The sequence below is a fragment of the Macaca mulatta genome, chromosome 3 (assembly GCF_049350105.2).
Source record: "Macaca mulatta isolate MMU2019108-1 chromosome 3, T2T-MMU8v2.0, whole genome shotgun sequence".
NCBI classification, from domain to species: Eukaryota; Metazoa; Chordata; class Mammalia; order Primates; family Cercopithecidae; genus Macaca; species Macaca mulatta.
This window is the reverse complement of record NC_133408.1, coordinates 143,848,495-143,876,011: the sequence shown is the minus strand read 5'-3', so window position 1 is coordinate 143,876,011 and position 27,517 is coordinate 143,848,495.

Below are 27,517 nucleotides of genomic sequence, written 5' to 3'. Positions count from 1 at the left end.
ATGGTAGCTATGGAGGAAGACAGAGTGGAGATGAAGGTAGTGGGAATGACTGGAGGGAAATCTCCTTGATGAGGATGCAATTGTCTAGATAAAAAGTGATGGTAGCCCAGACTGAGACTGGCGCAGTAGTGGGAAAATGAGGGGATAATTGATGCAAGAGTTTTAGGGTAAAGAGCCTCCTTTGTCGGGGGCGCAGGGAGTGAGAAAAAGGTTGGCATCTAAGGTGACTCGCAGGCCCTAATGTGATGCTATGCCTTCACTGAGACAGGTAAGGCCCAAGCTAGAGAAATAAGTTAGGATATTATCAGTGCAGAGGTGTAGGTGAAAAACAATGAAAATTTAATGAGCACATATCACGTGGCAGACCTGAGCTCATCTCTTTACCTATTTTCACATTTATTTCTCACAAGAACTTAGTGACTTATGCATGATTCACCCTGTCATACTGAGGACAAGGAAACTGCATTTCAATGAGGTGAAATAACTTCAGGATCACATAGCTAATAACTGCTCAGGATCACATAGTTAATGGTGGAATAATCAATGGTCAAACCAACAAGCCTGTCTCCAAATCTCACTTTATTTCTCCTCCCCATGGTGCTCTGGAAGATGGACCGAACATGGAACCCTGGGAAAGAACGATGTTGAAGAGGTGGGTGGAGGAAGAAGGGGTGATCTGAGAGGGAGGAGAAGACTAGAAAGAGTGGTGTCATAGAGGCAGCGACAAAGGAGAGATTCAACATGGAGGAAGCCATCGATATGATCTACCTTGGGATGGATGACAGAAAAGGAGCTGTTGGTGATTTAGAAGAGCAATCTCAAGAATGTGGTGCTGAATTGCTGGTGCCTGAGGCAAGCAGAAGCAATGAGTGCAGGCAACTCCTTCTCTAAGTCTGACTTTGAAGGAAAGGCAAACAATGGACAGATGTGTAGTTGATGCTCAGGGTTCAAGCAAGATTCCCTTGTCTATATGACTAGTTAGGCATAAGAAAGTTGATCAAATTTCTGCTGAGAAAGACCCAGTTGGTCAGTAAGAAGCTGGTGGATACCAGAGAGGAAGATTATTGATAGGAGAAAATTTATCAGATGACAGAAGAAATCTAAATCTGGAGAGAAATGACAGCATCTACCTCGTTCTCTAAATTTAGGATATCCCCTCTGTGTGACCAGGAATAATTCCTCTTTTGCTGTCTTGAAGGTGACCTACTTGGTCCCGTTACCCATTACTCTTTATGCTTTTGAAAACAGAATTTGAGACCTGTAGGGTCCGATTCAAAACTATGCTTTTGAGGAGTACCACCAGACTACGAAAAGAAGTTTTAATAGCCCCAATTTCTGGCTTTACTGTAAATGTGCTGTGTGACCCCTGTGCATTACTCAGTTTTTACTCCTTATCTCTGTAGATCCCTGAGATATTGTAAGGATGCAAGAGATCACTGTGTTGATCTTTATGTCTGCCTAGCATTCAGCACAGTTTTGTTCACATGGTAGGTGTATAATCATCATGTTGATTTGCATCTGCTTGATCCTGAGAAAATCAGGTCAATGTAATCTTCTTGAGAATGTCTTCTATTTGCTCACACAGAAAGAAAATATCTATCTCAGTATTTAATCCCTACAATCCATAGGCTAAAGGTCATACAACCTCTGAACAGCCTTTATTATATTTGTTATTAGGTAAAATTGTAATAACAATATCTGAATAGACTGATTTAGAGGTAAACAGTGCTTCTACTGAAACTGCTGGCTCCTCTCTCCTTCAGAGAGATGCCCTTTTATCAGCAGGCAGGGAGAGAATAATTGTTAATTCTATATGTATCAGTAAGTTGTTTGCAAGTGGCCATTACCAAAATGAATGAATTAACTAACAGCATCATGATGACAAGTTGATGAAGAAATTTGACCCAAAGATAAATCCACTAACACGTTTCTGCTTGTTTCTAATTTTAGAATTCTATCAGGTAAAAGCAAAACTGAGTCAAATCATTATTTAATCTAACATAAACTGCAGTCAAGGAGTCTCTCTTTTTCATTTTTATTTGGAAACCTAGTCTATTTAGTTTTAAATTAAAAGCAATATAATAGGCATAAGGTTGATATATTCATGGTGATCAAGCTTGTTCTGGATGCAGAACAAGCTCACACCTAGAAGGGAGACATACTCAGTTCTCCACCCAGGCATTTTTCAGTATCATGATTGAGTTAATTTTTCCTGTTTAGCTTTTTGTAAGGCTGCTTTGAGATTGTGGAGTCATTCTTTTGAAATCACATCTCAACACTGAAAGAAACCCTGACCCACTTCAGCACCCCTTAGTCTTCAGTAGCAATGAACGTGAAAATCACAGAATGAAGTGGTCAGAATGTTTTTCACTCCACCCAGACTCAAGATCAAGTTAGACAGGAATAAAATCCCTACCGCATTACACAAAAAGATACACTATGGCTGCATCCTTTACATTGCATTCTATTTGTGTCCCTTGGTAGACAATCTGGTGGTCAAGCCCTCTCTTGAGCCCAGGAGCAGGAGAATAAGGAGGGAAGTACTGCCTTTTCAAGTCCTGAAGATCATTCCCAGCTTCCTTGTGAATTTTCATGACTGTAGTATTTGGAGGCTGGGTGCCTGAGGGGGCTGTCCACCAGCAGAGACATAAAGCAGTATTCTTGGCTGCATGTGATCAATAAATATCTCGCGGCCTTTCTGTGAATAGTGGAGATGGTGACCTTGGTGTCACAGAAAATTTCTAATTTGGATAATTATGTTCTGTTTCTCCTGTTGCTTAAATAGAAAATGGAATTCTTCATTTTTATTCATAAACTGCTGCTTAAGTTGCACTGCTGTGAGATGTCGCTGTGAGCTGTTAAACATCTGCTGTGCCTTACTTCGGAGGTGGTTGCTTTTTAATTGAATTTTACTTTAATTGACTTGAACACACTATATAGGTAATAAATCTGTTTGCAAAATGTTTTCAAGTATATTTAGATAAAAAGATTCACATAAATATTAAAACACAATAATTAGCTTTATGAAAGATATTTTGGGGGTACATTTTTCTTAAAAATTATTTTGTGAAACAATGTCTACTACTGAATGGTTTTCTAGGATGTATAGAAAAACACACATTATTTTTCCTTTATAAAGCTAAGAGTTTTCAATTAAAGCAGTCAATTAATATGTATGTTCTCCACACTTGCTTAGCATAGGGGTGGGCTCTGGTTCTTGTAGAGGTGCTAAACAGAGCTAAGAACAAGTTGCTTCCATTAGAGGGCAGGCCTACTCCACTAATGTAAGCAATGAGGGATAGTGAAATATAAGGGACGATGTGGGGAGGTGGGAATATTGGATGTTCTGCTGCCCCAAACCACCTCTCCCTTCACAAATACCAAAAATCCCACTATTAAAGTTCTGTGGAAGATACGTTGAAATGTTAATTTATATCTGGAAAGGACTACTAAACTATTAAATATTCCTCTAAGTTTTTCTTTCAACATGTATGAGGTGCCTCCTATGTCCTAGAAACCTTGCCTATAGAATTATCATTGCTATTTGGCAAGTGAAGAGATTCTGTGAGGTTCAGTAAATTGTCCAAGGTTGTATGGTTAATAAGTACAGAAATGGGATGCAATTCTTGGCAAGTTGTTGCTGTTTCTGCCTCTCCAGCTGGCCTTCTTGCTGATGAATTGAAAGTGGCTCTTGTTTCTCAGGCTAAGGTGAAGGCAGACACATACATAACTACAATACAATGTGAAAAGAGCTGCCACAGAGATGTGTACACTGTGGTACTGGAGCGCAGACGATGGAATGACTAACTCCACTTTGGGGAGTCAGAAAAAGTTTCATGGAGGAGGTGATATTTTAGGCTGGGTCTCGAAAGACAAAAAGGGCATAAGTTCCAGGATTGTCTTAATTAGGGCTGCTCTAACAAATATGCCATAGAGTAGTGGCTTATGCAACATCTATTTCTCACGCTTCTGAAAAGGCCAGCAAGTCCAAGATCAAAGTGCTGGCAGATCTTGTGTCCAAAGAGGAACCACTATGCTTCCTGATTTGCAGATGGCTGTCTTCTTGTTGTACCCACACATGCCAGAAAGCAGAGAGAAAGGAAGCAAGCTTCTCATGTCTTCTCTTATAAAGGCACTAATCCTATTTGTGAGGGCTCTATCCTTATGACCTAATTACTTCCCAAAAGTCCCGTCTCCAAATACCAATGCGGTGAAGATTACATTTCAATATATGAATTTTGAGGGAACATAAGCACTCAGTCCATAGCAAAGATAATATAGCCTGGTTTGGTGGCAAGAGTTTAGGCTTTAGACTCAAGAAGGGCGGAGTTTGGATTCCAGTTCTAGCCCTTAATCATTCTGTGAATTTGAGCAAAATTTAAAATTTCTCTAAGCATGATTTTCCTCATTTTCAAAATGGGAAAAACAATCAGTTTCTTGGAGTATTGAAGGAGGAAGTGGATAGCACAATGCTTGGCACATAGTGGACATTCCACGCTTATTGGTCTCCCTCTCCCTTCTCAGGCAGACAGAATAAAACATAAAAAGGCAGACTGAGATGAGAACCAGAAATTTGGTTTAGTTCCAGTGGAAATGTGGGGCATCCTGTTAAAAAGAAAAAAAAGAAAAAAAAAAAAAAAAACCAAGATTTACCTAGACTCTGAAAGGTCTTAGCTGTTCTGTGAGGAGTTTGGATTTTGTCCTGTCGAAAGTCAAGAGCCATTAGCCATTTTTAAGCAGGAGAATGCCATGATCAGATTTGTGTCTCAAAATAACCCTGGTGTCACTATGGAAAATGAATATTACAGTGGCAAGGAGGTTGTTTCAGTCAAGAGGTTGTTTCAATAGAACAGTTGACAAGTTTTGAGCCCCAAAACCTAGAGAGTGTAAGTAGAGATGGAAAAGGGACACTCAGTAGGTAAAATTGATGGAAAATATTGACTGATAGAAATTAAAGGTGATTTGAAGTTTTAAATTAATGATTCTATTTAAATGGTGCTGCTACTAACCAGTTCAGGGAAGCAAAAATGTTTTGGGGGAGAGAATTATTAATCTTATTTTAGATAATAGAATTTTAAGAGCCTGTGAGATATACAAGTAGAAAGTTTCAATAAAGAGTTAAATTTTTGTCTTGAGGCTCAGAATAGAGATATTGACATGAATGTTAATGTTATATAAATAGAATTAAAGTCATGATATTGGATAAGATTTCCCAGGGAGGGCATATAAAACACTAAGAAGGGAGATCCATGAGAGGACCCCTGAGGAAAGCAACCTAGAACAATTTTCTTAGGAGGAGGAAAGTCCAAAAAGAACAGTAAATGAGGCATTGGCCAAAGAAAGAAACCCCCATAGAACAGCAAAAGTGCACTAGTTTCTTGGAAAGGTGGAGAGAGTTATAGGTAAGCAGTTTAAAGAGTAACTGGTACAGATGTTCTCAATATGACAGTCTTGAGTTGAATAGAAACTTAGAGGTTGTCAAATCAAACTGTCATTCAGAGAAGCATGGTCATACTATGATGGTATTAATTAAGAACCATTATTAGGTTACTCATTTGGATGTCTCGTGGCACTGCATGAAACATTCATATGAGAAACCTAGTAATGGTTCTTAAATTAATGTGATTTTCTCTTCTGCCTTCCTGGATACTTAACCTTTACTCCATTGAGCCTGGATATCCAAATGTGGGTGAGGAGGTCTATCTGAGAGATTAGGAACATTACAGAAGGAATACAGAGTAAGAATATGGCAACATTGTATTCAGCTTCTGACATGCAAAATAGGATTAGGCTACAAGATAATAGTTTTGCTAGTCACATTATTGTAATGCAAAAAAAAAAATTTGTCATGTCCTACTTTGGCATATCTACTTCTGAGCTTGAAGGACTCAGCTCATAGTTTTGTACCATCATGTAGATGCCTTACTGCATCTTCCAGTAAGGCCAAATGCTAGGTGGAGGATATGGCAGAAACTGGTGTTTTCAGTGAGTGAAAGAGAAGAAATCATGTGAATCAGGCATCTCAACTGGGTCTTGATCTAGTTTAAAGAGACCTGACCATGAATTACACATTACTGAGAAAAAAAATTTTTGTTTAAAAAATTATGAGTGAAATACTCTGATGTTTTCTATTCAGATCTACTCTACTATATACAATTTTATGTTTTAAAATCCTGGACACAACTTACTAAAATTAATTTCACAACCCACAAATGGGTTTTGATCCATAGTTTGAAGAACATTACTTTAGGATTTGTAATGAAGATTCGTATAGTCTTTATTTATAATAGGATGATGTTTTACCATGTTAATAAAAAGCAATTTTTCTAGATAAAGAGCGTCATACTAGCTCTCTAGACCTCAAACCAGAAGTCTAGAAAATAAGAAAAGTGAATATGGGATTGGGAGCTAGAAAAATTTGAAGGACAAGAAAGGATAAGAGGAAAGGTGAGAAAGAGAAAGCTTTTAGGGGACACATTTTGGCTGTCACCATGGTGATTTCCAGGATGTCTCTCATGAGAAATCTCCCACATTAGCCTGACCAGTATGCAATTTGCTGGAGAGAAATAAGCAGGAACAATTCCTGAGAGCAGTGGGGATATGCAACATTCTCTGGAGGAGTGCCAGGTGCTTATTTGAATTGCTGATAGTTGATGATGAACATCTTTATTTGAATTTCTGATAAAGTAGGATCTAGTTTTGGTCTATCAGAGGTTCAGCTGTAAAAGAAAGTCTAACCTTAGGAAAAAAGGGACTGATATCTAAATATTAAATATTTGTTCCTAAAATCCTTATTCATCTCTTTTCCTGTCCTTACTATATTCCTCAGAATAATCTCCACTTAGCAGTCCTTGGGTCACTCACCAAGTGATAATTAGAGATTGTGAAGAGAGTGGAGTAAATGTAGAAATTGGCCTTGTGGACAGGCATTCCAGAGAGCAAAGTTCTATAGGCTGAGAGGCATAGCTCAGCAGTGAGGGCTCTTTGTTTGCCAGCAAGAAGAAAATAACTAACTTAATCAAGAAAAAAAAGGCTGGTGCCATGCTTACGCCTGTAATTCCAGCACTTTGTAAGGCTGAGGCAGGAGGGTCAGGAGTTGGAGAATAGCCTGGGCAACATAGTAAGACCTCATCTCTGCAAAAAAATAAAAAGAAGTAAAAATTAACCAGGTATTGTGGTGTGCACCTTTAGTCCTAGCTACTTGGGAAGTTGAGGTGGAAAAATTGCTTAAGCCCAGGAGTTTGAGGCTACAGTGAACCATGACTGTGCCACTATGCCTGGGTGATAGAGTAAGACTGTCTTGAAAAGAAAAGAGAAGAAGGGAGAGGAGAAGGGGGTGGAGTGGGAATGGGAGGGAGGGTAAGGGGAGAGAAAGGAAAGGAAGGGAAGGGAAGGGAAGGGAAAGGAAAGTAAATTGTTGGGGTGACTTGCAAATTCAAATAAGGAAGTCTACAGTAAAGAGAGGGTCTAGAGCTGTCTGGGGACCTCAATACTACAAGAGCCAATGGACAGTCTCTTCAAGTGCCATGATTGAAACAGATCATTTCCTGTATCAGTCTCAGTTCAAAAGTCAAATCCCCAGAAGAGAGTCTCTAATGGCCTTGATTGTGTCACAGTCCTATCCCTTGGCTAGAGGATGTCAGGACACCTTGATAGACACATTCATCAAGCTTGTATCTAGTGAGGGAGGGAGAGGTAATCCCTTGGACAAAACTGAGACAACTGACAGAAGAATGAGCAGATGGTAACCAGTGGAAAATCACAGTATCCACCACCACTGCCTTCAAGGTACCATGCTGATAAAGAAGGTAGCCTCAGGAGGCCTTATTGGGCCCAGATGGGTCAGGGCAGCTCACGTGGAATCCTTACATGGCTCCTGTCCAGGCAAAATGCACTTGACTGTCTGTATTCCTTTCCAGGACTGAATTTGGAATTCAACTCAAACATTATTTGGGTGGAAGACATATGATTTTACTGGGCTTTTTCAAAGAGCACATCAAAGAAGCTCTTTGTAAATAAATTATACTGCTCTAAGTGTTACATAAATCTTGAAGGACTGTAACTGCTCCTCAGTATGCAACTGGGTTAACTTACAATTAATGGCAAATGCTGGGACACTGCTGAATACACACACACATATTTCCTTTTAATCTTTTCCTTTTTTTTTTTTTTTTTTAGACTGAGTTTTGCTCTTGTTGCCCCCAGACTGGAGTGCAATGGCGTGATCTCAGCTCACTGCAATCTCCACCTCCTGGGTTCAAGCACTTCTGCCTCAGCCTCCCAAGTAGCTGGGGTTACAGGCACCTGCCATCACATCCAGCTAATTTTTTGTATTTTTGTGGAGATGCTGTTTCACCATGTTGACCAGGCTGGTCTCAAGCTCCTGACTTCAGGTGATCCACCTGCCTTAGCCTCCCAACCCATCTCGGCCTCCCAAAGTGCTGGGATTACAGGCGTGAGCCACCTGGCCTTAATCCTTTCAAAAGGTGAAAATGTTGATTCCCATGCTTTTGGGAGTTATAGATCAACCCAGTCTATTCTTCTGCTCATCACCTGCCATGCTGTTCCATATTTTAACACTCTCTCAATGCTAATTTGTATTTTTCCCAAGCAAACACAAGTCTTTACTGAGAACACTAGATTATTTTAAAATCAAGAGACGACAGATTACTGAAAGTAAAATCTTCCTGTAATACCTTTTTCTTAAATGAATGAACTTTACATACAACTTAGATGTACCTCTTCAGTAAGTTTAAGTAACACAACATATAGAAACACATATGACATATAGGCACCAGCATATAAACCCATACATTCATAGTATTGCTGCTGCTACTGCTTCTGTTATTGCTAGGTACAATAGCCCAGCTGTGGCTAGAAATGTCCATTCGTGATCAGCTCTTCTTTCCTGACAGGAGAAAGGTATACCCTAAGGAACACTGCTGTTTACAGTGCTTCAGTTCCATAAAACACATGCTAGTTGCCTCAGGGTCTACCTTTACTAAAAACTTTCAGCAATCGTCTGATTGCTACCCATCTTGTGAGTCCTGCTTCTGCTGTTTCACAGGAACCCAGAGCTCTTGTGTGAACACAATGAAAATTCTTAAGCAAGATCAGCAGTACATGACCTTAATGCTATTTGGAGATGCCAAACATGAAACTACTTATTCAGAAGTTCCCATGAAGTTTAGAGCTATTCCATTTCCTGGATCACTTGATTTTGCTGGTACAGAGTTCTCTAATGTTGCATAAGATGCTTGTGACTCTCTATTTAGTTAAACTTATTTATTCTTATAGAAACAGATACCCTATTCCCAAAGACATTTCTGAATGGTTTCTACCAGTCACATTAAAGAGAGAGAGAGACAAAGAAAGTGCAAAAGCTAATACCAAAGCAGTAGAAATAGTTTAAGAAGACTATTTTTTCAATCAATCCTAATTAATCCTGGATGGAGAGGAGGAAGATGACTGAGGGATACTGAGGGACCCCAGAAGGCCATCTGCTTTATGTAGGTGGAATATGTTAGCAAGTCATTCATTCATTTGCATTTGGTCACTAGACAACCTCCTACCTTTGATAGAATACCAATTTCACTGAAACTGGACTTTTGCATTTACATAGTAGATTTCATACCTTTTTCCAGTTTCAATTTCTTTGAAAATATGCCAACATAAGTGAATAAAGATAAATATATCTATGTATGTAGTGCCTCCCTACCATTCTAAGGAAGGCTATATTTTAAAAGATATTCAAAATATCTGGACAAAAAACTTTTTTGAGTTTTACAAAAATTCCAGCATTTAAGGTTTATTTTATTACCAAGAATGAATCAACCAAACGAACATAAGCATTCCAGTTATCCCTGTCTCATAAGCATGCAGTGTATAATCATGCACTGCATAGCCTTGTTTCAGTCAACAATGGGCGGCACATACGACAGTGCTCCCATAAGATTATGATACCATATTTTTATTGTACATTTTCTATGTTTAGATACACAAATACCATTGTGTTACAATTGCCTATGGTATTAAGTACAGTGAGATGCTGTATAGGTTTGCCGTCTAGGAGCAATAGGCTATACCATATTAGCCTAGGTGTGAGTAGGCTACACCATCTAGGTTTATGCAAGTACACTCTATGATGTTCACACAGTGATGAAATTGCCTAACAACACATTTCTCAGAATGTGTCCCTATTGTTGTTGCTGTTAAGCAATACATTCCAAACATGAACTACTTGCTTAGAAGTTCCCACCATGCCTCAAGTTGCTAGCCTTCCTCATACACTGTATGTAATAATAATAGATCCTCATTATATTTATGCAAATCTATACTAATACTTAATATGGCCCTCTTTTCTTTGTCTTTTTACATCTGGAAAATTAAGTAATCATGAGAAACTTTTCATGAGAAAATTTTTATGTCAGCCTTACTCATATACCACCCCTTCAACTTGCTGTACAGTGTTGAAGATTCAAATCTCACTCTTCCAGATGAAATACTGCATTTTTTATAATTTGAATCAATTTGGTGTGTAGGTTAATTTTTATGAAACAAAGATTACTTTCACACTTCCTGGGCTTTTTCTTTCCGGCATGAAATTGGTCTTGCATGGGGAATTGACAATGGTGTGTCAATATGTGGAGAGTTACAGTAGAACTTGAAATTTTGACTGGATGGAACATCTGTTGATCTCCTACATGGCTACTTACCAGAGGGACCAATATTTTGCTGTCTCAACCAATCTTGCTAAGAATCATGACTTAATCATTTTTTATCTGAAATTACAATTGACCTCATGTGGGACTTTTTCTTCCATCAGGAGTATAGAATCAACTTCAGTCAAGTGCTGCTTACTACGCTATTCAATAACTCATTATAACTCATGAGGCTTGTGAAACAAAAATACAATTTCAATACAGTTCTTAAGGAACAGGGAGTCCTAAAATTATAAAGGAGATAGGTTATTTGATTTTCTTTTGGCTGATACAGAGGTCAAAAGGTAACTGCAATTTTTACTATCCTAGAGATCTTTTATGATTCTTCATGTTGAACCTTCCTATAGATTAAGATCAATCCAACAATTACATAACTAGTCAAATTAATTGCTACATATAATAAAATTTGGGGAGGGTGAGTGTTTTTATTTTTCTTCCAAAAACTTTGCTCTGTGGCTTTCTTGAAATAGTTGTCTTAGGGGGCTGACCAGAATCTCCACTACCCATTCTGAATTCTGACCAAGCTCCCTTTTATCCCAAGCATCCTAAATGAAGCCTTACTTTCAGGGCCAGCTTTAGGCATAATCTTGATTCAGAATCAAGGTGGAGATAACTCCCCCCAACACACAAACAAAACAAAACAAAACACTTTCTTTTACCTGCTGACTATGGTCTGATACTATTTTCACAGGAATCAAAGTGTCTCATTTTACAGCTAGAAACCAAGAGCAAACACCTGGAAGATGTACACTTTAGTGTACATGAGATTCCATCTAACTGCAAATGCTGTTACGGGTGTTGAAAATGTAAGCTTGGTGAGAATGATGGTTTCCAGCTGCATCCATGTCCCTACAAAGGACACAAACTCATCCTTTTTTATGGCTGCATAGTATTCCATGGTGTATTGGTGCCACATTTTCTTAATCCAATCTGTCACTGATGGACATTTGGGTTGATTCCAAGTCTTTGCTATTGTGAATAGTGCCGCAATAAACATACGTGTGCATGTGTCTTTATAGCAGCATGATTTATAATCCTTTGGGTATATACCCAGTAATGGGGGCTGGGTCATACCGTACTTCTAGTTCTAGATCCTTGAGGAAACGCCATACTGTTTTCCACAATGGTTGAACTAGTTTACAATCCCACCAACAGTGTAAAAGTGTTCCTATTTCTCCACATCCTCTCCAGCACCTGTTGTTTCCTGACTTTTTAATGATTGCCATTCTAACTGGTGTGAGATGGTATCTCATTGTGGTTTTGATTTGCATTTCTCTGCTAGAACTTAAAGTATAATAATAATAATAATAATAATAATAATAATAAAGAAAATGTAAGCTTGGGAAGATAAGACTATGGTGGCTGTAATAATGAGGAGGTTGTCAGTGATAGGAGTAGACTTAAAGGAGAAGTTCCAGAGGAAATACAGCCCGGTAGTAAGTGGGCAGAAGACTGGGCAGCTAGAGTTGTTCTGCCCTATTGAGTAAGGCTCTAATGACAAATAGAGTGAAGTCAAGAAGAGGCAAAACTCAGAGGTGGTGGCATTTTTACATGTATATTTGCTTGACTAAGAGGTTTCTGGAAAGGTGTGAAAATGTGGAGGAAAGGATCCACAACTGTTCATTACGAGGCAATATTTTTGAAGGTGGAAGAATCTTGAGGCTAAGCATTTATACTCCAATCAAAGCGTTTGAAATGTTTGTAACAGAGTGTAATACAAACCCATAATGTAGCCAATCAGGGTTTCCTGAAATATGCTTATGTTCACATGTCTAGGATTAAAGTACTGAATAAAAACCACTCCAAACTTCACTATCATATTTAGGAGACTCTGACATGCAAGGCACAATAAAAGCATACATTTTATATTTTTGGGCTCTTGTGTGGCACAGTGGTAAGAATTATTCAGGAAAAGGAATCCATATTATTCAGATTGTGAGGAATTTCTAATCACTCTAACAAACCATGCTGCAGAATTGTATCAGTGAAACACCTTAGAACAATGAAGCAATTCTTGAGGGAGGAATTCTCTCTGGCCAGTGACCTATCCTAACTATTCAAGGCAAGTATGCAAATGAGAAAGAAAATAAAAAGTTAAATTACAATTTCTCTGAAAATTAAAATCAAGGTAAAGTGAAAGTCTTAGACATGACAAAACAGAGTATTTATTTAACAGAAAGCATAGTACTTATTGGCTACAGAAATGAGTTCAGAAAGAACAATCATATCATAGTAATCTTTTCCCTTTTGGATGAGATTTTGGTTTGGTAGAACAGAGAAACAGCATAGACATTTGATATATCTTGATTTCTAATAAACATTTGAAGCATATTCTAATGACAGTCCCATGAGTGGGTTGTTGACATGGCAGTACCATTGGTGAGTCATGGAGCTTTCACAACCACTGTCAGTGCTTATGAATGACATCATGTGGATGTCGTTTGCCACTTCCTGAGTGAATCTTGACACACAGCACTGCCAATAGAGCAGCATCTCCAGTAGTGTGTTAGAGGCTCTTCCTTTACTTCAGTGACTGAAGTCAACAATATCAGTGGGGACTTGGTTGAACTCCCAGAAAGCAAGATTTCAGAGGTCAGAATGAGCAATGACGATTAATGCAATAGAAAGAAGTTATACCATAGATCACATAATTATACAATTCAATATCTCTATGAGCTACAACAATTGATTAAAATCTACAGGGTGAAATTCAGTAGAAATAAATGATAATTCCTGTATTTTTCATTAAAATATGTGTGCCTTGAAAGTATGGAAAGAGGTTGTTTTTCACACAGGAAAATAAAACTTAATGTAAGCCAGCATTAAGCAATGTGAGTCTGCCCCCAAACAACACATAGAACACCAATCCACCTTTAAAAGAATAGAGTCAAGAGCACGAGGTTAATAGTTTCTTGACTTCTAGGCTGAAGAGTTTATGTCTGGAATACTGTATTTTATTTTTTTAGCAGCACATCTTAAGGAAGACATTGACAAATTGTGAAGTATCCAGTGGTGATTGGAGCAACCTGGACACTGTGGTAACTGAAGAGCATTAGATTCACGTGGATAAGAGAAAACTAAGAAAGACCATCATAGAGATTTAGAAATACATATTTGAACATTTTTTTCCTATAGAAACAAGAGAATAAATTTGTTTTCATTTGAAAAACAAATGACAAAAGCAGAATCAATAAGGGAAAAGACTTCAGATCCATTTTAGGAATACTTATTTAAATAACTTGCACAGTGCTACAGGTTTTCATTTGCATTACAATAGGTCTGAGAAAGGTCTACCACAGCACACAGGCAGTAATTAAGACATGGAATGATTCAAAGGAGAGGATATAGATTAAGAAGAGAAGATTACTGAGGATGAAATCTTGACTTGAAGTTGTTGACAACCCAATGTGATTGAGAAAGAGAAACTCTAGAATTAGGAAGAGACAGAAAATAGTATCATTTCTTGGAAGCCAAATGAGGAAGCCAAGAAGGAATAAAATGCCCAGCAGCATTCCACTAAAGAGAGGTCAAGTAAGATAAGAGCAGAAAAAGCAGCTTTTGGACTTGACAAGCATAATGTCATCAGTGAACTTAGTGATTTTAGTCACATTGTGAGGACAGAAGCCAAATTGTAAAGGATTGCGGGAAAATGAGAAGTGACAAAAGGGAGCAGGCACTGAAGGTTATTTCTTCCAAAATGTTATCTGAAAGGCTCCAGAGAAAGGGAAATGGGGACAATGTTATGAAGAATGTTTGTATCCCCCTTAAACTCATGTTGAGGCACTATCCCCCCAATGTGATGGTACTTGGAGATGGGGCCTTTGGGAGGTGATTGGGGTTAGATTAGGTCATGAGTGTGGGGCCCTCATGATGCGATTAGTAGCCTTATGAGGAGAGAAAGAGAAAGAAGTCACTTGCTCTCTCCACCATGTGAGGACACATCAAGAAGTTGGCCATCTGTAAGGCAGGAAGAGAGCCTCCAACAGTCACCAATCATGTTGGCACCCTGTTCTCAGACTTCAAGCATTCAGAACTGTGAGAACAAATTTCTGTTGTTTAAGCCATCCAGTCTGTGATATTTTATTATGGCAGCCTGAACTAACTAATACAGGCAATAACCAAAATGCCATTCTGAACCAAGGGAAAAGCTTTTAAACTTAATTATTTTAGGATAGGCAATACTGAGTCTGTTCCTACAATGAGAGGAGGATGCCAACGAAAAAAGAAAAGTTTAAGAGACAGAAGACAGGATGAATAATCAATGGAGCAAAACTCCCAAGGAAGCAGTAGGAAGTAGGACTGAGGGCATGATGCAGGGATTGGTCTTAAATACGAAAAACACATATTGGGTATGTATGAAGAAGATTTTCAGAACCACTGCTCATGACTGGTTGATGAAATGTTTAGTATTTTGCATACAGGCAGTGTTGGAAGAGAATAAAGCGCCAGGCTGGAGAAGGATGGAGTTCACAAAGTAACCGGGAGCTATACTTGTTTACTACAAACCCTCCAGAAATTACTTTCCTTCAATTAGAGGAACCTTAACTCGTTACAGTTAAAGTTTCTCTAATTGTAGAAAAATAATTTCTGGAGGGCTTATAGTAACCAGTATAGGGGTAACGGAGAAAATTTTATTTTCATTGTAGCTATAAGGTAAAAAGAAACAATCAACAAAAAAGAAAAAAAAAAAAACCTTAACTGCTTCTAAGTGCAGTTGGCAAAAGCCAGGACATATATGCCTATAATAATCAATGAAAATAAATAACATATTACTGATCACAATAGTCAAAAGCATGTTCTAGATTTCCAATGCAAATCTGAATGTCAAAAGCATGTTCTAGATTTCCAATGCAAATCTGAATGTCAGAAAAATTTTTCAATGCAGAGAATAATTTCACCTCTCTTGGGGTTACTAAATGTCCAACATATGAGATATAAACTTGTATTTCAGTACTGGGTTCTTTTTAAAGCACATTTAATATTTTCTAGTCCCTATTAGTCTCTGCTGATAACCATTATACAATTGAACCCCGACTTTTCCTGCTACTATAACTTAGGGAATGTTATGTACTCACCAAGTAACATCTGATAAACCTCAAGTACACAGATAGTTTGCTATTTCAAGTTTCATTGCCTTTTAGCATTTGCCCAGGAAGTAATAAATGCAAGAATCAAAGCGTGACTGTTTTGTATAGACTCATCTATATATAATATAAATAGCCTGATTACAGATAATCATCCAACCAGCCTGACTTGCAAATGGAGGAAGTTTTAAGACACTGCCATCTACTGCAATGGCCACAAATTGCATAGGCATTTTATGAATTGTGAAAGGAGACAAGAGAAAATGTCTTACCATGCCATCCCCAGCTATATCAGTAAACTGTTGAAGATGATTTGAAATAATAATTAAGTGACTGTTCTAAAGCATTACACTGTCAAATACAGCTTTTAGAATAGTAAGGCTTGTTCAAAAGGGCAGATTTGAGGTGTGGTTGTGGGTTCTAACACAGGAAGACTGGTAAGAAACTAGTGTATTTAGTATACTACTTCTGTTAGTGGCCAATAACCTATTGGGATTCACTAAGTAATCATCACCTTGAGGTTTAACCCAAGCCTGGTTTAAAGAGTACACTTATAAAATCTTTAGTGAAATTAAATGGCTTTCAGAGTCCTTGAAATTCTCCATTCAAGGAGGTCAGACAATTATATTACTAATTCTTTTTTTCTGTAGATTTTTATTATTAAAAGTTGCTTTCAACAGAATAATTTAATCCATTGATTCTTTTTATATCTCACTTGAGTGTACATATTTGGAAGATAAATTTTATGAGAATATTATCTATAGGGCCTCTATCACCCTAACATCATGAAAAAGTAACCTTGACTTGAATGAAATTAAAAGAATATGCTTTCATTGTTAAATCTCTATTTGTCTAAGGGGGAAAAAGGTTTTCTAAATCTCAATCAGTTTTATATGTTTGCCTCTTACTGAAGTGCATGATCTATTCTTTGATTTTGTAGTTATTGTCTAGTAATACACACTAAGGTGACATATCTTATGATTTTCACTGGCAAGACAAATATAAACAAGTAAGATCAACAGCCTGACGACCCCATGGATCAGAACTTTGGAGCCTTAATGTTTACTCATGATGTTTCACAGGCTTCTGCTTATGTATGTGCCATGAATACCAAGTTTATCTACTTGGAATCTCTGAGTAAAGCGTATCGACTTAGAGAAAAGAACTGAGAGTAAGCATACTAGGTTGGTGCCCTCCTATTCTAACTGTTAATCATCAGAACAAGCAATTGTTTTAAATGTGTGGTAAGGAATTCTGTAGATTTAAGTTCATCATTTTAAATTGGACTCAAGTTATACAGTCCTAGTCATTTAGTTTTTCAATTACTTACTTACAAAAAGACTGAATGCAGTAATCTATAGAAATAATTATTAATATATAATGCAGATTATAAGTTAATAATTATTATAATTCTGATTAATAATCAAAATTCTTTTGATAAAGACCTTTATCTGCTATAGTTAACTTTATGTGTCAGCTTGGCTAGACCACAGTGCCTAGATATGTGGTTAAACATTGTTCTGGATGTTGCTGTGAGGATGTTTTGGGGTCAGGTTGACATTTAAATCAGTGGACTTTCATTAAGGCAGATTGGCCTCCATAATGTGGATGGGCCTCAACCAATCAGTTGAAGGCCTGAACAAAAGGCTGACCTGCCCTGAGCAAGAGGGAATTCTGCAGCAAACATCTTTTCAGACTTGAATTGCACCATTGGCTCTTTCTGGATCTCTAGCTTCCCAGCCCAACCTGCAGATTTTGGACCTACCAAACTCCATAATCACATGAGCCAATTCTTCAAAATGAACATCTTTCTATATAAGCATATACATCATAATGGCCCTGCTTTTCTGGAGGACTGCGAATAATACACATGGTGCTTAATTTTAAAAATGTAAGATACATATTGTATTAGAGTTCTCAGTTTCAAGCAATAGAATCTGACTCTGGCTGACTTAGCTATGTTTTCCATGAGCCCATTGAGTAAACCTTGGACTGGCAGAGGAAAGAGATTGTCTGACAGCCTCAAGGTGGGTTATGTTGTATACCTGCTGACCCAGAGGATTATCAGAGGGTCGTCTGGTGATCATTCACAGCAGCCAACCCTGAGTCTGTATTTTAGTCAACCAACCATGCAAACATACCAATATAATCTTCTCAAACATTAATCCAAATACTCTGGTTAGTACATTTATATTGATAAATTTAGGCCAGTGTAAAGTTGTATATTTCCCCCTCCTTGTTTCTATCTCTTTTAGGATCTATTACTATATGTATTTGTCCCTCCCTCCCTCCCTCCCTCCTTCCCTCCCTCCCTTTCTTCCTTCCCTCCTTCCTTCCTTCTTTCCTTCCTTCTTTTCCTTCCTCCCTCCCTTATTTCCTTTCCTTTCATCAACACAAATTAGCTAAATCTTGCAACTCATTTGGTGTGTGCATCTTTTATTTTTGTGTATGACTTTATATTTGCATACCTTGGGCTTGATGGGATTTGATTCCAGGTAAAAGTCTGGAAACAATGGGAGATAATACAAGTATGGTAGAAGGAGAATTGCCTTTTCCTTGAAAGATAACTGAGATGAGATAATCACAGGGTCTTTATCTCACCTCCAAGCAGGAGGGGCCTCCTCCCTCTCCTGGAGGGAGGCTCATGGGAGCTTATAGGTTTGGCATCTCAGCCTCTAAATCCTTCTGTAAGTTCCCATGCCAGTTTGGGGTCCCTTTCTTTCCCCTAGCTTTCTTATAAGAGACAGGGAAGGTTATGAATTCAACTGATATGAATTTTAAATTTGATTCTCTAGTATATTATCCTGCAATTCCTTTTGTTGAGAGATTTTCATAGCATAATCATAGACATTCTATGATTTTCTGTTTTCTGTGAACTGAGAATTTAGAAAGTTGAGGTTTTCATTCTTTCTTTAAGCTATTCAATACAATTGGAAGCAACTGACTTACCGCTTAAATTCCTCACAATCTTCGTATTTTTTCCTGTGGTAGCAGCCTCTGGGTCACCGAAAGCCTTGCCTTTAATGGACACTCTAGATGTTAATTGTATGACCTAATTTAATTAGCACATTTGCCACTGTGTGTGTTTCATGTGATGCCAGAATCCGTCTCTTAGTATTAGCTGAATTTTAGGAGCCACCAGTCCCAATTAGTTCAGATAGCCTATTCCAATTATTCTCCATTTCTCTGCATTTCTGTTTTCTATAATCACTTTTGTAATAGATTTCTGTATCAAAAGTTCTTAGTCATAAGGCAAAAAAGTGACTTTGGCTGATTAAGCACAAATTCCGCTTTATATTAGGATATTAAGAAGCTCATGGAAGTATAGGCAGAGTTACACAATGAGCTTTGAGCCTATGCTTCCAGGGAAAATGCTCCAACCCATATGTCTGAACTTCCCTGATAAAGAAATGTCTACCATAGCCCTCATGAAGCACTGATATCAAGACCTTGACTTTGGCCGGGCGCGGTGGCTCAAGCCTGTAATTCCAGCACTTTGGGAGGCCGAGACGGGCGGATCACGAGGTCAGGAGATCGAGACCATCCTGGCCAACAAGGTGAAAAAATGGAGGGCAGAGATGAGGGTGAGACAGGATCAGGAGTGAAAAGGAAGAATCTAGAGGACATGCTAAAGGAAAGAATTTGGAGGGGGTGGAAAGTCATGAGAGAAGGGGCAAGAGCTGGGAGAGAAAGGAGAAAATTCAAATCCAGGATGCGTCCTCCAATGCCCACACTTCTAACCATGATAATCTAAGATGACACGACAGTAAGAGGTAGTTGGACTTAACCCCAGGTCTCTCTCTCTCTCTCTCTCTCTCTCTGTCTTTAAGATGGGGTTCTCATTCAGGCTAGAATGCAGTGGCATGACTGCACCATTGACTGGCCAGGCTCAATCCATCCTCCCACCTCAGCCTCCCGAGTATCTGGGACAACAGGCATGTGCCACTATGCCTGGCTATTTTAAATTATCTGTAGAGATGAGGTCTCACTTAGTGGCTCAGGCTTGTCTTGAACTCCTGGACTCAAATGATCCTCCTGCCTCGACCTCCCAAAATGTTGGGCTACCACCCAGATCTCTTTTAACTCATTGTTTTAAGGGCCTTTATTTCATTAAAATGCCCCCTGGACAAATCAAACCTACAGAAGGAATTTTTTGCACAATAAATTTTTTCACTTGATTTGGTGCATAGAAAACTGTAAGATCAAACACAAGTTAGAATGGAAGCTCATTAATGGAAACAAGCAGTTTACTCCATCCAGTCAAAATAGTAATTAACTAGCTCTTTCAATTCTGTATTTTGCTTTGTTTTTTGAGATCTTGCTCCTGGATGTCCTCTATCCCAGAAAGTAGCTTATAGGTTTATTTCTTGTTAACCAGATATTCCCACAGTACTAAACACTGCATTTTCTATGATAACCTGTAGATGGCATCTTAGTTGGTGCTTCCATTTTTTCCTAAGTTCATGCAATTCAGATAAGACTATGTGATGTACAATTTAGATAAAAGGCATTTGAGATAAGTCAAATGCAAAATGTAAGTAAATGGGTTAATTTTTTCTAGTTCAAACTCTCATTTTATTTAGGCCAACATAATTACAACTTTATAACATAATTTCAGACTATAATGACATTACTGTGCTAATCCTGAGGAAGTCAATTGAATTTTATATAGTAGTTATAACAATCAGTAATATTTTATAGCTATATGATGGTTGTTATGAATATTAATTGCCACTATCAATGGTTCCTGGACTCCTACCATTTATTCTCTATTCCTTTGACTTTACAATGAAAGTCTAAACTGAAATAGACTTATTAGTTTCTATGCAAAGCAATTTTTAAAAATACTTCAAAAATATTTTGGGTTACTCTAATTCTCTAGTCTTATTTTTAATGAATGAAAATAGTAGAAGTAGATTATTTTGGAATTAAAGCCTATTTTTACCCTTCTATTACTCATATTTCTGCTAGTCCTTATCCATACACATAGAATATATTATTTTCTGGCTGTTCTAAATGAAGAAAAAATTGTAAAGAAAAAACTTTAGTGGGTAAGAGAGTTAACCCATAAAGAAATGAACCAGAAAAGTCTGAATAGTTAGGTAAATTTTAGAATAAAATAACTGTATTTAAAATCAGTAGCTAAGTATGATCTTGAATAAGACCTGTTCAACAATATTTAGTGAGCATTCTTTATAGTATTACTGCATATACAAACAATATATCCCCACTATGACAATACTGTTTTCATCAAAAACTTTATTCCAAGAGTAGAAATAAAAGAAGAGGTAAACAAATGTATTCTTGAAGATAAGACAAGTTGAAGGCTATAAATTAAAATTATTTTAAAATATCCAAAGTAATAACAAATACAAAAGGAAACTTGGAGTATAGGATAGGATGAGAGGAAATAGATTCAAGGTACAGAATATAGGATAACAGTCTAAACTAAGTTTGGTCTGAGAAAATAGTAGACAAAGAATGAGGGGAGGATATGGAGAAAAAGGCCAATGTAGCAGACCTGTTTCAGGATGGGTTCTACGACTAAAAATAATCACACGGAATTCTGGTTTTAGCTCCAACATGTAAAGAACTTGGAAGTCATCACGCCAATCCTTACAACATGAAAAAGGCTAAACAAACTGAAAGATAAAAAAATTTCTTAGACCATTAGAAAACTGAAATCATATGGCAAACTGACACCTAAAATCTGGAAAGTGGCAAAACAGCCAAGATCTGCTTGTGTGGAATAGGATCTGTTGGGACCATAAACTTGTAGGAACATTGAAATGGTCATTTTGACAAATTTCTGGAGACTGAGTATGAATTAATTTGAGCTTGAGAAACTCCTGGGGGGTGATATTAGGTGGGGCTTCTACACTTTTTATGGGTTTTATTTCCAGGAACCCCATGAGGTTCACAAGTGAAGATCTGAGAAAAATCCTCTCCTGTTTCAGAAGGGGGAAGGGGAAAAGTAACTATTTTCTAAAACACCCAAAGCATGAATGCAGCTCAAGCATTCTCCAAAACAAAGGCCTGCTTATCAAAGGGAATACATTTCCCCAGGGTCTTCTCTCGCTGAGGAAGGGCAATTACCTAACTTGCAGTCCCCTCTAGCCTTCCGGTCTCACCTAAGTGGAGAAGAAAAGGAGAAGAAACACTTCTGAATGTGACAGCTCAAGGACTCAGACCCATGAAAAGACTGAGATTTAATCACAAGATTATAAACCACTTTCTCTCCCCTACATTTTGTCACGAAATCAACAGGGCTCCAAAATAATAACAGTGGATTACAAGTGAAAGAAATGCATGACACAGACTCTATTTAAGAAGTAGAAAAGAATTCAAGGACAACAAGGAAGGAAATATAAAAAGACAAGGACAAGAGGAAACTGAAGCCTTTAGCACCTACCACTACAGAAAACATTAAACACAGCCCAGCTCTTAGTCAGGCCTATGTAGCTGATACATCATGTCTGGATTTCAACAAAAAAGTACAAGGCATTCTAAAAGGTAAGAAAAATACACAATCTAAAGAGACAATGCAAGCATCAGCACCAGACTTATATATGATACATTTTGGAATTATGAGATAGAAAATTTAAAATAACTATTATTAATATGTTAAGGGTTCTAGTGGAGAATACGCAGGAATAGATGGATAATGTAAGCAGAGAGATGGAAATGCTAAGAAACAATCAAAAGAATAAAAAACACTATAATAGAAATGAAGAATACTTCTAATGGTTTTACAATAAGACCAGACATGGCCAACCAAAGAATCAGTGAGACTGAAGATATGCCAACAGAATCCTCCTAAACTGAAATACAAGGAGAAAAAAGAATGGAAAAACCAGAACAGAGTATCCAATAACTGTGCGACAATTACAAAACGTATAACATATGTGTAGTTTGAAATATTGGAAGGAAAAGAAAGAGAGAAAGGAGCAGAAGAAACATTTGAAGTACCAGTGGTTGAAAATTTTCTAAAATTAGTGACAGACACCAAGCCACAGATCCAAATGGCTCACAGGATAGGATCAATGACAAAACAACAACAACATCATCAACAACACCATCAACAACAACAACAACAACAAAACTACCCTAGGCATATTATATTTAAACTATACGAAAACAAAGAGAAAACCTTCAAAGAGGCCAGAGGGGAAGGAGAAACACTTCAGCTGTAGAGGAACAGGGATAAGAATTACACTGGTTTTCCCATGGGAAATCATGAAACAAGGGAAGAGTGGGGTACAATATTTAGTGGTGAAAGAACAAAAGCATCAACCTAGAGTTCTATATCCAGTGACATTATCCTTCAAAAGTGAAAGAGAAATAAAGAATTTCTCAGACTAACATAAACTGAGGAAATTTGTCACAAGTAAACCTTCCCTGCAAGAAACTGTGAAGGAAGTTATTCAGAGAAATGGAAAATTACATAGGCTAGAAACTCAGATCTACATAAAGGAAGGAAGAGAACATCAGAGAAGAATGAATGAAAACAAAATAAAATCTTTTACTTTCATTCTGAATTGATCTAAGAGAGATAGCTGTTTACCAAAATAATAATAGTAACAATGTATTGTGTGACTATAGTGTAATTGCTCTATGGGTTCTTCTTGCCTGCTGCCCAGAAAAGCCAAACACTGAGAACAGCAGAACTTGCAGTAGAGAAAGTTTAAATAATCTCAGGACCAGCCAAGTAGAAGGATGGGAGATGTTTCTCGGTCTTCTCAAGAGCTCAGAAGCTAGGGTTTTTAAGGATAATTTGATGGGCAGGGGGCTAGGGAATGGGTGTTGCTGATTAGTTGGGGATGAAATCATAGTAGTGTTGAAAACAGTCTTTGTACACTAAGTAAGTTTCTGAGTGCGATCCTAGGACCAGTTGATTCAGTCCCTTGATATGAGTCATGGGTCTGGGTGGAGTCATCTAGTTGCCAGAATACAAAAGTGTGAAAATATCTCAAAGACCAATCCTAGGTTTTACAATAGTGATATTATTTGTAGGAGCAGATAGAGAGAATACACATCTTGTGACCTCTGGCTATATGACTCTTGAGCAGTAAGTGATTATAGAAAAGCAAGCTAAAGAATAATGATTGGTTATTGTTTAATTGTACATACCCTTTAGCACAATTCAGGCCATTCCCATAATCCTAAACTGTGGTCTTTCATTAGTCTTACAAAAGGTGTTTCAGTCCCCACAGGGGTCAGCTTTGAGAGGTAATATCATTTTTGCTGCAAAATTAAACTACAAACTTAATTCTTTCCAGAGTTAGCAAGGCCTACATCCAGGAATGAGCAAGGGCTGTTAGCTTGTGAGGTTAGCAGCAAGATGAAGTCAGTTAGGTTAGATTTCTTTCACTGCTATAATTCTTGCAAAGGCAGTTTCAATAGCATATGGTTATATGAAATGAATAGCAGCAATGTGAGAAGGGAGGAACTGGGACTCTGTTGTCAGGTACCTGCACTAACCATAAAGTATTATTTGAAAGTGGACTAAGATTAGTTCTAAATATATATATATATATATGACCAACTTTAGGGCCTCCTCTAAAAAGTTTTTAAAAAGAGGAATAGTCAATATGCTAAGAGAGAAAAAAATGGAATTATATAAAATGCTTGGGCAAAATCAGAGAAGTCAGAAAAAGAGGAGAGAGGAAAAGATTTTAAAATGAATCTAGATGTAGATCTTATGCTTTTCACAAAACTAACTCAAAATAGATCATAAATGTAAAACACAAAACTACCATACTTCTAGATGTTAACATAGAAGAAAATCCACGTGACCTTGGATTTGGTGATGAGTTTTTAGATATGAAAGAAAAAACTGGGAAGTTAGACTTCACTAAAATTAAAAACTTCACTCTGTAAAAGACATGGTTAAAAGGATGAAAAGTTGATCCACAAATAAGAAAATGAACATTATTTTAAAATGGCCAAAAGATCTGTACAATTATCTCACCAAAGAAGACACATAGACAATAAATAAGCATATGAAAAGATGCTTCACATTATATATCATCAGAGAAATGCAAATTAAAACAATAACAAAATGTCATTCCATGCCAATTAGAATGCCACAAATCCAAAACACTGACAACACCAAATGCTGATAAGGATGTGGAACAACAGGAACTCTTGTTACCAATGGGAATGCAAAGTGCTACAGCCACTTTGAAAGATAATTTGTGGTTTCTTACAAAACAAAACATACTCTTACCGTACAATTTAGAAATTGTACTCCTTAGAATTTATGTAAATGAGTTTAAAACTTATGTTCACACAAAAACCTGTACAAGAATGTTTATAACAGCTTTATTCATAATTGCCAAAACTTAGAGGCAATCAAAATGTTCTTCAGTAGGTGAACAGATAAACTGTGGTATATCCAGACAATGAAATATTATTCAGCATTAAAAAGAAATGAGCTAGTAAGCCATGGAAAGACATAAAGGAATGTTAAAAGTACACTATTTAGTGAAAGAAGGCAATCTGAAAAGGCTACAGACTGTATTATCTCAACTACATGAAACTCTGAAAAAGGTAAAACTATGGAAATAGTAAAAAGATCAGTGATTGCCAAAGGTTGCAGGGAGAGAGGGATGAATAGGAGTAACATAGGGAAGTTTTAGGGCAGTGAAACCATTCTGTATGATACTATTGGTAAATACACTGTATTATATATTTGTCTCAGCCCACAGCATATACAACACCAAGAGTGAACTCTAATGTAAACTAAGGACTTTGGATAATAATGATGTATCAGTGTACCTTCATCAATTGTAACAAAAGTACCAATTTGATATGGGATGTTGATAGTGAGGGAGGTTGACGGTAGGAGATGGGGGTGTATGATAACTCTCTAATTTCCGCTCAGTGTTGCTGTGAACCTAAAACTGCTCTAAAAAATAAAGTCCAGCTGGGTGCGGTGGCTCATGTCTGTAATCCCAGCACTTTGGGAGGCCAAGGAGGGTGGCTCATTTGAGGTCAGGAGTTTGAGACCAACCTGGCCAATATGGTGAAACCTTATCTCTACTAAAAATACAAAAATTAGCTGGGCGTGGTGTCTCGTGCCTGTAATTGGGAGGCTGAGGCAGAAGGATCACTTGAACCTGGGAGGTGGAGGTTGCAGTGAGCCAAAATCGCTCCACTATACTCCAGCTGGGGTGACAGAGTAAGACTCCATCTCAAAACAAACAAATAAATAAAATAAAGACTATTTTTTTAAAAAAAGACAAACTACAGACTGGGATATAATATTTGAAAGACACATATCTGATAAAGGATTTGTATCCAAAATATACTAAGAACTCTTAAAACTCAACAATAAGAAAACCAAAATCACAAGAAAAAATGGAGCAAAGGATGTGAACAGATACTTGGGCTAAGAATATATACAGATGGCACATAAGTTTATGAAAAGATGCTCAACATCATCGTTATTAGGGAATTGCAAATTAAAACAATAATTAGATACCACTACACATAACTCAAATGGCTAAAACTAAAAAAAAAACAGACAATAGTAGACATTGGCAGGGATGGGAAGCAATAGGAACACTCATTCATTGCTGGTGGAAATGCAAAATGATACAACAATTTTGACAGTCCAACAGTTTCTTACAAAGCTAAACATAGTCTTACCATATGATTCACAATTGCACTCTTCAGAATTCATCGAACTGAGTTGAAAAATTAGGTCCATGTAGAAAATTATGCATAGAAACCTGCATAGGAGCCTTTATAGCAGCTGTATGCATAATTGCTAAAACTTGGCAACCACCAAGATATCCTTCAATAGGTGATGCATAAACAAACTGTGGTTGATCTATACAATGGAGTATTACTCTGCAATGAAAAGAAGTGAGATATCAAGCCCAGAAAGATATAGAGGAACCCCAAATGCATATTACAAAGTGAAAGAAGCCAGTCTGAAAAGGCTACATACCCTGCAATTCCAAATATATCATATTTTGGAAAAAGTAAAAGTATAGTGACAACAAAAAGATCAGTGCTTGGTAGATGTTCAAGGAGGAATGAAAAGGATGAATAAGTGAAGCATAAGAGATATTTAGGATGGTGAAACTATTCTGTATGAATGACGGATACTGAATGATGGATACATGACACTATGTGTGTGTCAAAACCACAGAACTTTATAACAGAAGAGTGACTTTTGACATAGATAGACCAACTTTTAACATAAAACTAAAGGCAAAAGGAACTGCACATAAATACTGTAGTCAATAAAACAGTTTCTCAGGGGAGTACAAGTTAACAATTCAGATATTGCTATAGATGTTTACAGGAATTAGATAAGTAAATGGATGTCAGATTGTGGCAGATATACTTCTTACCAAAGGAGAGGAAATTTACAGATAGTCAAGGGAAGGATGCTAAAATGATCCTTGTGGTAATGAATTAGAGTTGGAGACATCATTAAGAATTCAAGTTTATATTCATATAGATAAGGTGGTTACATATAAAGATATTTATATATATATATATATATACATACACATAGGTTAGTATACACATATACATTTCTTTGCTCTGTTGGCTGACAGAGCCTTAAAGAAATGACACTCTACAGTAACAAGCACATGTAGCACCCAATATAGGTTTCTAATGCTATTCTCCAGTAAAAGAGATAGGGGTCCTTAAAGAAATGGCTGATTCTAGGACTGTGACAGAAAATATATA